Consider the following 9,576-nt stretch of genomic DNA (forward strand, 5'->3'; position numbering starts at 1 on the left):
CTTGGAAGCGAGGACCTGGGAGAGGCAAGACATCATACCAAAATATACCAAAATATGAATAATGGAGATCTCTATAAAGGGTAAAATTGTGGGTAATTAAAATGGTCTTTTTGTTATTTTATTTAGGGAGAGTATAGGCTATATTTTATTTATTTTAAATGTATTTTTTCACTTACGTATGCAGTCCTTGCTTATGGTAATGTTCAAATGGTACAGAAATACGTAAACCCACAGAGGAAGTCCCCCGTATGCACTCCCAGCACTGTTAACATTCTGCATATATCCTAAAGGGTAAAACTTAAATTAAATCTTTATTTCTTTCATCATACTTTGTTATCTTTAAAAAACTAAGCACCTCAAATATATTCCATCTTTGTTTCCCATTACTATCACCTAACATTAACAATTTTATATTTACAAGGAAGAAAATGGTCTCTATTCTTTAAGTTTGAGGCAAAGAAGGTGTAATAATTTTTCCTGATTCCAAGAATTGAACCAGGAAAGAGTTTAAGAGATATAACTTCTGTATAACTATATTTATACTTATTTATAAATATAGAAAGTGGGTGGGGTCTACCTCTGGCACAGTCACCAACTTTCTGTGACCCCTCTCAGCTTTCTATACTCCATTATTTTATCATGAAAAATAAACAAACAAAAGTAATAATAAAACCTTTTACTGGGCAGCAGCATGGAGGGTGTTGTCCCACATGCCTGATCCCCCCTTCTTCCTGAGTATTAAACCTCTGTATTTTTAGCTGAGCACATGGTGACCCTCAGAATAGACTGTGTTTCCTTGCCTCCCTTATGAGATGTGGTCAGTGGAAAGTAAGCAAAATTTTTTTAAAGGGAAGGTTTTTTTTGTTTGTTTTTTTACCTTTTCTCTAGTTATTCCTTTCTAATGGCAGGATTGCGGACATGATGGCTGGAGCACAAGCAGCTATTTTAGACCCTGAGAAACTGTGGGGATGAAAGCTGCACACTGCACAGCAACCAGACAGAAAGAACCTGGGTCCCTGGCACTGTGGTATACCATGCCAACCCTGGGTCACCTGCCTCTGGGCTTCCTGAATGTGAGAGAGAAATACGCTTCTGTCTAGTGTAATCGACTGGTATTCTGGGGTTTGTTATTTGCAGCCTTATACAAGGCACGAGAATCAGTGAGGAGTCTGTTTCAGTAATTGAAGGGAGAGACAATGAGGGCCTGAACCATGGTGGGAAGTGGATTTTAGAGACATTTGTCTGGGACATGCCAAGTTCCTATGCCTGAGGGACCTTAATGGGGACTGCTGAGTACACTGATCTGGATCTCAGCAGAAAGGTCTGGGCTGGAGAAAACATGCTCAGAGAGGTAAAGATGCCCAGTCGCACAGCCAGGAGCAGCTGGACCCTGAGTGGCATGTGTATTGTTATCTATTGAGGAGGAAGAAATGACTCCAAAACTTAGCGAGTAGGAGTCAGGGGCCTGGGAGCTGCCGAGGTGAGTGGTTCTGGCTCGGAGTCCATTATGAGATTGCAGTTAAGATGTTGGCCAGGGCTGCAGTCATCTGAAGGTTTGATGGAGTTTGGAGAAGCCATCTCCAAGCTGGCTCATTCACATGGCTGCCGGCTGAGTGGAGGGCCAGCCCTATGCCTGTTCTGTGTTGAAGGTTTTACCTGAGTCAAGACTGATGCCCCTTCTGGGGGTGGAGGGGAGAGAGTGTAGCCTAACGGTGCTCTCTGATAAGTTCCCGCAAGGGCAGTTGGGATGATTAAGAGAAATGCTCTCTGTAAGGCATGTGGCCCCCAGTAAGTGCTCACTAAGTGTTAGCTCCTGGTGGGTGTGGGGTCAGAGAGACTGAGCTTCAAGTCCCAGCTTTGCCACTTGGTAGTTGTGGTGCCTCAGTCATCAAATGGGATGCTAATACCTATCTTATGGGGTCCTTGTGAGGATTAAAAGAGGAAATACACATAAAACACCTAGCACCTGGCACATCATAAATGGCCCAACTAAAGCTTTATGATGGTTAATTTCTCGGCTCAGGATTCTCCAGGGGCTCCCCTGGGCTGTAGCACCAAGGCCATTCAAGCCTCCTCCATCTAGCCTTGCCAGCTGAATTTCACTGCCCTCCCCCAGGGCCTGGCCTCTGCTTCCTGCACCCATGTTCCCTCCACCTGACCTGCCATCCCCACACCCAGCTTCCTAGCCCCTTCCTAGCCGACCTCTTCCTGGAGCCTTTCCTGCTAGGATCTCCCAGATGGGCCTCATGGTTCTCTGTGCCTCTTGGGACATGCCCCCTGCCTTGTTCCGTCTTCTTTGTGCCTGGCCTTGTGCTGGGCACAGCCTGGGCGAGATGGGGGTGGGAGATCCACGCTGGAACAGCTTCAGTGTGGGGGTGGTTAACTCAGCCGAGATGGAGGGCCTCCAAGGGGGCTAACTTGGCTGACAGGAAGCAGGAGGGTAACGCAGATGAGATGGGGAGCAGAGGGGTGGGGGTCGGGAGGGTGCTGCTCTGGAAAGGCTGCTGGGAGGAAGCGAGCCTTAGCTGAGGGGTGAATGGTATCCCCTGCCCCCTCTAGAATGTCAAGCCAGTAGTGGGTGGTGATTGTGTTTTTTTCATCTGCACACTCCAGGTGCTCAATAGTTGCTTTTGAATTTAATTGAGAGGAGAGGGTCATTTGAGGGTTTGAGGGGTGGTAAAATCCCTGCTTTCCTCCCCCAAATCCCCCCACCAGCTTGTTCAAGGTGCCTGAAATACCCCCACCCCCAATTAGAATCATATTTGGCTTAAAAGCCAGTGTCTCCAGAAAGCCCCCGTTCAAATCTGCACCCAGCATGTTCTGTGGGCGGGTAACAGAGCAGCCCATTAGTCCTGATGAACTGATCTGATAAACCATCTGTCATCCACAGCCCCAAGCCACACTGTGAACCCGCTGTGTGTGTCACCTGACTTCGCTCCTCTTCAGGGTCACCCCCATCCCCAAGCCTCCTCCTGGTGGTCTGGACTCCCCTCTGAGTAACCCCACCCCCAAGGTTGTGTAGCCTCCTCTTGCCAACACTCACCCCTCCGAGCATCATCCTCTGTGCTGCTGGGGCTTCGCGTGGTGCTGAATGTAAGAGGCAGAATAAGTTCCCATTGGCCACATCCCCATGCCCCAGGCACCACCCCAGGAGAAATGCAGGGGTCCCTCCCTTGAGCCTCACCCTGGGAACGTAGGAGTGGCTGTGCTGGGGTGGAGTGAGGTGGCGTCATATAGCCATTGAGCTCTGAGCTGGAAAGGACCCCAATAAATCCATTGGTCCAGCCCTCTGCTGTTAGGCAGGCAAGGTACTATGTTCCATGGCTTGGGGTGAGCCCCTGACTGGGCTATTGCACCCCATCCCCTGGATAGGGCCAGCTCTGTCTCTCATGAGGAAATACTTGGCACCTGGGTTTCTGCACCAGGTGATCTCACAACACTTTTAGGAGGGAGAGAGGTGTGCTGTATTGGAGCAATATCCAGGATGTCTCAGCCTGACACTTGACTCCAATGGCTTCAGCAATGAGGACATCACTGCTGCTATGTAACAAGATGGCCAAAGGTGAAGTGGTTCCAGTGCTGGTTAACTGAGTGGCTCAACAGTATCCATCAAGGACGAAAGCTGTTTTCAGCCTTCATCTCTGCCATTGCCAAGGATAAGTCGTGTTTTTTCTCATGGTCCCAAGATGGCTGCCTGTCACCAAGCATCATGTTTAGATACAACAACATACAGTGAAAGAGGAACTTTCCCAGAAGCTGCCAACAACTCATCTTTATGTCTCAGTGGTTATAACAATATTGCTGCTCATTCAAAATCCATTATTGGTGCAATGTAGGGAGAAAATTAATCCTCCATGTTTCCGCATATCTCTCAAGGAGGTTTGTGTAGCTAACAGCCTTACAAGATAGCATTTTCCTCTGGATCAAAGAGAAGATTTGTTTAGTTCCCACTTGAAAAGATTCAGGTGCCCTAAGCTCAGGGTTCTTCTGTAACGCAACTCACTGCAGTCACATGACACACCTCACTGTAAAGGAGGCTGGGAAATGTAGTCTTTAGCCCATCTGAAATTTCCATTTCTATGGAAAAAGGGAGAATGAATATTGAGGCACTTGGCAGTCTCTGCCATAGTTACTCCAATAACTGGAGTTCTGTTAGGGAGTCGCAAGGAATGGTTTTGGAGAGGCAGCAATAGTGCCTGCACAGTAGGATTGGTGTCTTGGCCCCATTTTACAGATGAGGAGTGAGTTCCAGAGAGGGAAGTGTGAGTGCCAGGTCGAGAACCATTGCCGGAGTTCCCAGGCTCAGCCTTCTCACTTGTACCCGTGTGTGTTCACCTGGCATGTAGCATTAAATACATCTCGCTTTGAGCTGTACACTCCTGGCTGCCTTCTAGACCACTCTTTGTGCTCTGGACTTGTATATCTAACTGACCACCAACACCCCCATTACAGGCACCTTGGAAATCTTAAGTCCAAAACTGAACTCATGACGTCACCTACACACTTGCTTCTCTTCCACTCTAGCCAACCTCAGTAACCGTTCCAACCTCCAGCTAGCAGTCTTGTCATCGTTGATACCCTTCTCTATGTCTCCTTCCACATCCATTCTACTTCCATGCCACTGTGCCTGGATCATTGGTGGGGCCTTCTCCTGCCTCCATGAAGCCACCCGGGTTTCCCCAGCCATTCCTTACCATCTTAAAATGGGGGTATGAGCACGCTATTCTTGTTCTTAAAACCATTGCTTTTAGGACAAAGCTCACCATCGCTTTTAGGATAAAGACCCAAAATTTTTTTATGGTATGACAGAGACACTTGTCCCTCCCCCATCATCCATTCTTCTTTAGAAAGAGAACCCCTTTTTTGTAGCTGGGCACAATGCCATTTAAGCGAAGACACCATTTCCCATCTTTCCTTGTAGCTAGGTCGGCCATGTGATGAAATCTTGGCCAGTTGGATGCAGGCAGGTGTTGTGTTCTTACCAGAGGGCAGGGCGGGGCTTCCTTTGTCCCTTCCTCCTTCTGCTGACAAGAATGTAGACATGATGGCTGACACTCAAGCAGCCATCTTGGGCTACAAGGAGGAAGCCAATGCTGAGGCTGGCAGAGCAAAAAGATGGAAAAGGCCTGGTCCCTGACACTGTAATGCACACTCCTGCCTACCTGTAGGCTTCTTTTATGGGAAACAGACATAAACTGTGATCCAGTTTAAGTCAGTTATTTTGGTTTTTTTCATAGTTCAACCAAATCCCTTTCCAATCACATGGCCCCTGCTGCCCTCTGAGTCTCAGCTTGTGGCCCTTCGCCTTGCTCACACAGCTCTAGCTACAAGGCTGGTGTTGCGTCTCTCCTACAAACTAAGCTCTGCTTTGACTGAGGGCCTTTGCATGTGCTCTCCTCTCTTTCTGGCATACTCCTTTTTTCCTGGCCATCTCCAGCTCACCCTTCAAGCCTCAGCTGGGATGTCACTTACTCAGGGAAGCCTTCCCTGACAGCAGTGGCATAGCTACATTGTTCCATACAGGAGCAGATAGTTTTTTTTTTTTTTAATATCCCTCTTCTATACATTATTTTCAATAATAATCATGACATGAATAGTAATAGTAACCAATAACAAAATGCAGTGAAAAAAATTTTAATTGAATTTCATACATATATATAATCATAGTAAAAATAAAATATTATAGCACAAAAAAAGAAATAAGTAATGGACTAATACTTTTTAATTACATCAATGCATTTTTCTGTTTTTGATAAAAGGGAAAATGTATATATACATCTATTACACTAATGAATAAATAACATTACACTGTTTTCCAGCCTTCTGCAGGTTTGTCAATGACTTTGTCAAAATTATTTTTGCATATTTAAGAAATAGTTTATGCAGATTTGTCAATTTATCTTCGATCATAATTGACCCAAGAATCTTGTTTTATTAATTTTTATTTGGAAATGTTTTTTCTCACATGAAGCAATTGATACACAAATAGCTAGGGAAAGCCTTAAACATAAGGATAAATTTGGCAGAAATTCAGAAAAAATCCATTTCACAATAAATTCCAGAGATCGCAGAACTGTGCATGTCTGTTTTCTTCAGGATTGATTCTAGCAGCTTTCAAATATCTTCCCAGTTGAAAAATTTTAAAGAAATAAAAACTCCACATAGTCACATTGAACTATGCTACCAATGTTTATTTCAAACCCACAGTTTAAACAAAGGACAGTATAACAGGGACTAGACACAACTTCTTCTGAAGTGAGCACAAACAATTCTGCACCCACATGCCTCCGGTAGCTGGGTTCCCATGTGGCGAGTGGCTCAATGGCTGGCAATTCTCCCAATTAACTTCCAAGAAGAATACAACACTTATTAAAGGATGAGTAATAAAAAACGTGCTAATTTGAAACTTACATATATATTATTGAAAGTCAACAGTAACAAAAACAATTGTTGAGGTCTTAAACCAATAAAAGAATTTGGAGGTGAAGGCATTGTTTAGAGTTACTGGTACATAGTGATAAAAGACAGACTGACTTTCAGTGGGTTCTTATTGTTTAAAAATTTATTACTAATGACACCCGCTCTTGCTGCCGGCATCAGGCTGGATGCTCCTACCACCCTACCCTCAGCACACACTTGCCTTAGTACTGATTCCCTACATTTCCCTTTAGGGCACTTACCTCATATACAAGTATGTCTATGTCATGATTTTGTTGTCTGTTCCCCGCTAGACTGTGTGCTGCATGTGGTCTAGACTGTCACAGTCCCATGGGGAGCTCCTGGCATAGTACCTGGCACCCACTAGGACCTCAATACATGTTTGTTGAGTGAATGTAGGTGAAGAACCTGGCGCAGAGTATGCACTCAATAAAGGTAGCTACAACCACTGCTATCTGCAGTACGTTTATAGTCTGGAATGTTATAAACATTGGAATGCACCACATTCAACACCAGCAACATGCTGCCTCTTCTGAAGCCTGTGTGTCAGTCAGACCACATCTCCATCTCTTTCTGGACCTCGAGGGGAGAATGCCAATTTCTTCTTTCCCAGCAGTCATTCCTGGACAACAGCAGTAAAATCTCGTTCATCTCTGGGGTCCCATGAACCCTAACAGAAGGACTGGCACAAAATAGGAATCATTAAATACCCATTCAGTAGCCAGAGTTTATTGAGCATCTACTACACACCAGAAATTTTCTTTCATGTGTGTGGTTTCTTTTGTTTCTTTTTCTTTTTAGCTGAGCCATCTTCCTACCTGTTGGCAGCTCAGTGGCTGCTCAGCTTGGGGCCGGGACTTGAACTGCTGTGTGCTCAGAGCTCAGACTCTTGAGCGAGCTCTTAACCAACTGAGCCACTTGGCCAGCCCTCATATGTGTGGTTTCTAATAGTTATGGCAACTCACAAGGGTGGGTATGAACACTCATTTTTACAGATTAGGAAAGTGAGACCCAGAAGGGTTGGAGGACTTGCCCAAGAGCACACAGCCAAGCCAGTAAGTGCAGAACCAGCTTTATTCCAGGTCTGTGGGGCTCCAATGCCCCTGTTCTTTCCATGACTGTGGGGGTAAGGGAGGTGACTCCAGGTCAGGGGTGGGACTAGGTAGGGGTGGGGAGCCTGTCCTTGGGACTCAGCTTCCTCAGGCTGCAGGAGCCTGGGCCTCAGGTTAGGCATGTGCCAGGTGCTTGGACTGACTCCTGGACAAGCACAGTGGTCAGCACCTCTGACCAGCCATGGGGTTGAGGGTCCCGGGTGTGGTTGGGGAGGCCTGGGGTTGGAGTTGTGGTTGGGGTGGATGGCAGATGTGAGCTCCAATGCCAGTGAGCTCCCACCACCAATGGCTGTGCAGCCCGGGCAAGGCACAGAATCTTTCCATGCCGCGGAGAAGGGCTGGAGATAGGAACATACAGTAAAGATTAGAAATATTGATTAAGGCTGGCCCAGAGCTGGGCACAGGCAGAGCTGGGCACAGGAGGTGCTCTGCCAATGGTTATGTCTTCTACTATTTCTCTTCCATGTTCTATCCACCTCACACCCTTTACAATCCAGGAAGAGCAAGGTTCACCCTAATGGGCCCTGCAGGGAGGGTGTGCTGCTCACCTGATGGAGGCACATCCAGGATCCCAGAAGAATGCGGGTGCCATCCAGCCTCCAGGTGGCTCTGGACCGAAGTGGTTCCTAGGTCCTTCCACGAGGATGTCCCGGCGGCCGAATCACCTCCCCGCACCCCCTGCCCGCCAGTCTTCTCTCCTGTGAACTAGGGCCCTGGTGCGGGCGTGGAGCTGAGTGGGGACTGAGCCTGCAGCACTGGCCACTTGGAGAGGCAGCGAAATGTGGCCCGGATGGGTCTGGGTTTGGGCGTCTCAGGCGGCTTCCTGGCGCCACCTCGTGGTTATGCCCGGCATTGCCGCGTCTGCTCTGAGGGATGCTGGCGCGGGGCACGTGACTGGGATTGGGCCACTTTGGACTCCTGGGCGGTGATGCTGTGGAACCCCCAAACCCTGTTCCCCCCTTTGAAGGGAAAACCAAGGCTCTGAAGGGCCCCCTAAGGTCTGCAGCGCGCAGAAAGGTGGGGAAGAAGCACTAATGGAAATCCAGTCCAGGGAGGCAGGCATTGGGGGTGACGACCCTCCCTGGGGCTCAGGAGGAGAAAAGCCCCCAGGATTCACATGATGGCTCTATTTACCATGAGTTGAATTCCACACCTTTCCAGAGGTTCATCTGTGGCCCAGCGAGATACTTGGCCTGGCGATGGGCTTAAGGCATCTTCTACTCTTTCCTGATCGTTGAGAACTGGTGGGGAGAGCTGGGGCCACAGTCCAGGCCTGACATCCATCCAGGGCTGGAACCCTGAGTGTGATCGTGGAACTGAGACAAGCTCCCTGGGCCAGCCCTGCTCACCTGTGGGACCTCTGGCTCCGAGGCAGCTTAGGTGTCAGCAGTACAGTGTCCGTCCATTGCCCTGAGATACCTCTGGACCAGGCAGCAAGGGAGTCGGGGCAGCAGTGTGGGGGACTCTGGGCTTCACACGACTCCCCAGGCTGCCCTTAAGACCCCTAACAGCAATGCCCAGGGAGAGGGCAGTTTGGAATGACCTTTAGGGGGGGGTTTGGTCTGCAAGCTGAAGTCCCAGCCCTCCGCATGGTCCAGATGTCCACCCTTTAGTCCACCTTGATGGCTTGACTGTCTGCCTCAGACTTTCCATTTGAACAGCACTCACCTGTACTCCTCTGCACACTGGCTTCTGTGAGTTCATGCCTTTTGGGCACACTATTGTCTCCATTCTTTATTTTCTTCCTCAAACAAAAGGAAAACTTTAAAAAGGCAGGATTTGCCTATAAATGGATGGAAAAGGTAGTCAATACAGAAACTGGATGGAAGCCGAGCCCAGCCACCAAGGAAGGGGGCCTGTCTTGCTGTGGGGTGAAGGCTCCCTGGGGAGGGCCACTGAACAGAACCTCTGCTCACTGTCGGCCTCCAGCTCTCCTGAGAGGGGACAAGAGTCTCTCCTGGAGAAGTCGGTGGGAAAGGCCATGAATGAGTCCAGAAACCTCGGGGCTCCCTGCAGGTCTGCTGTG

At 48.2% G+C, this 9,576-nt stretch overlaps 1 long non-coding RNA gene across 1 annotated transcript; it reads right to left on the bottom strand.

The window, feature by feature from the left end:
* Positions 1 to 6,170: 6,170 nt before the first annotated feature.
* LOC109392417 (uncharacterized) lies at positions 6,171 to 8,296 on the bottom strand. The gene is made up of 2 exons (XR_002126052.1): positions 8,099 to 8,296; positions 6,171 to 7,120 (listed from the first exon to the last, which is right to left on the bottom strand). It is a non-coding gene; the product is annotated as an uncharacterized LOC109392417 (long non-coding RNA).
* Between the last annotated feature and the right edge of the window lie 1,280 nt (positions 8,297 to 9,576).

The sequence above is a fragment of the Hipposideros armiger genome, unplaced genomic scaffold (assembly GCF_001890085.2).
Source record: "Hipposideros armiger isolate ML-2016 unplaced genomic scaffold, ASM189008v1 scaffold_331, whole genome shotgun sequence".
Classification (NCBI taxonomy): domain Eukaryota; kingdom Metazoa; phylum Chordata; class Mammalia; order Chiroptera; family Hipposideridae; genus Hipposideros; species Hipposideros armiger.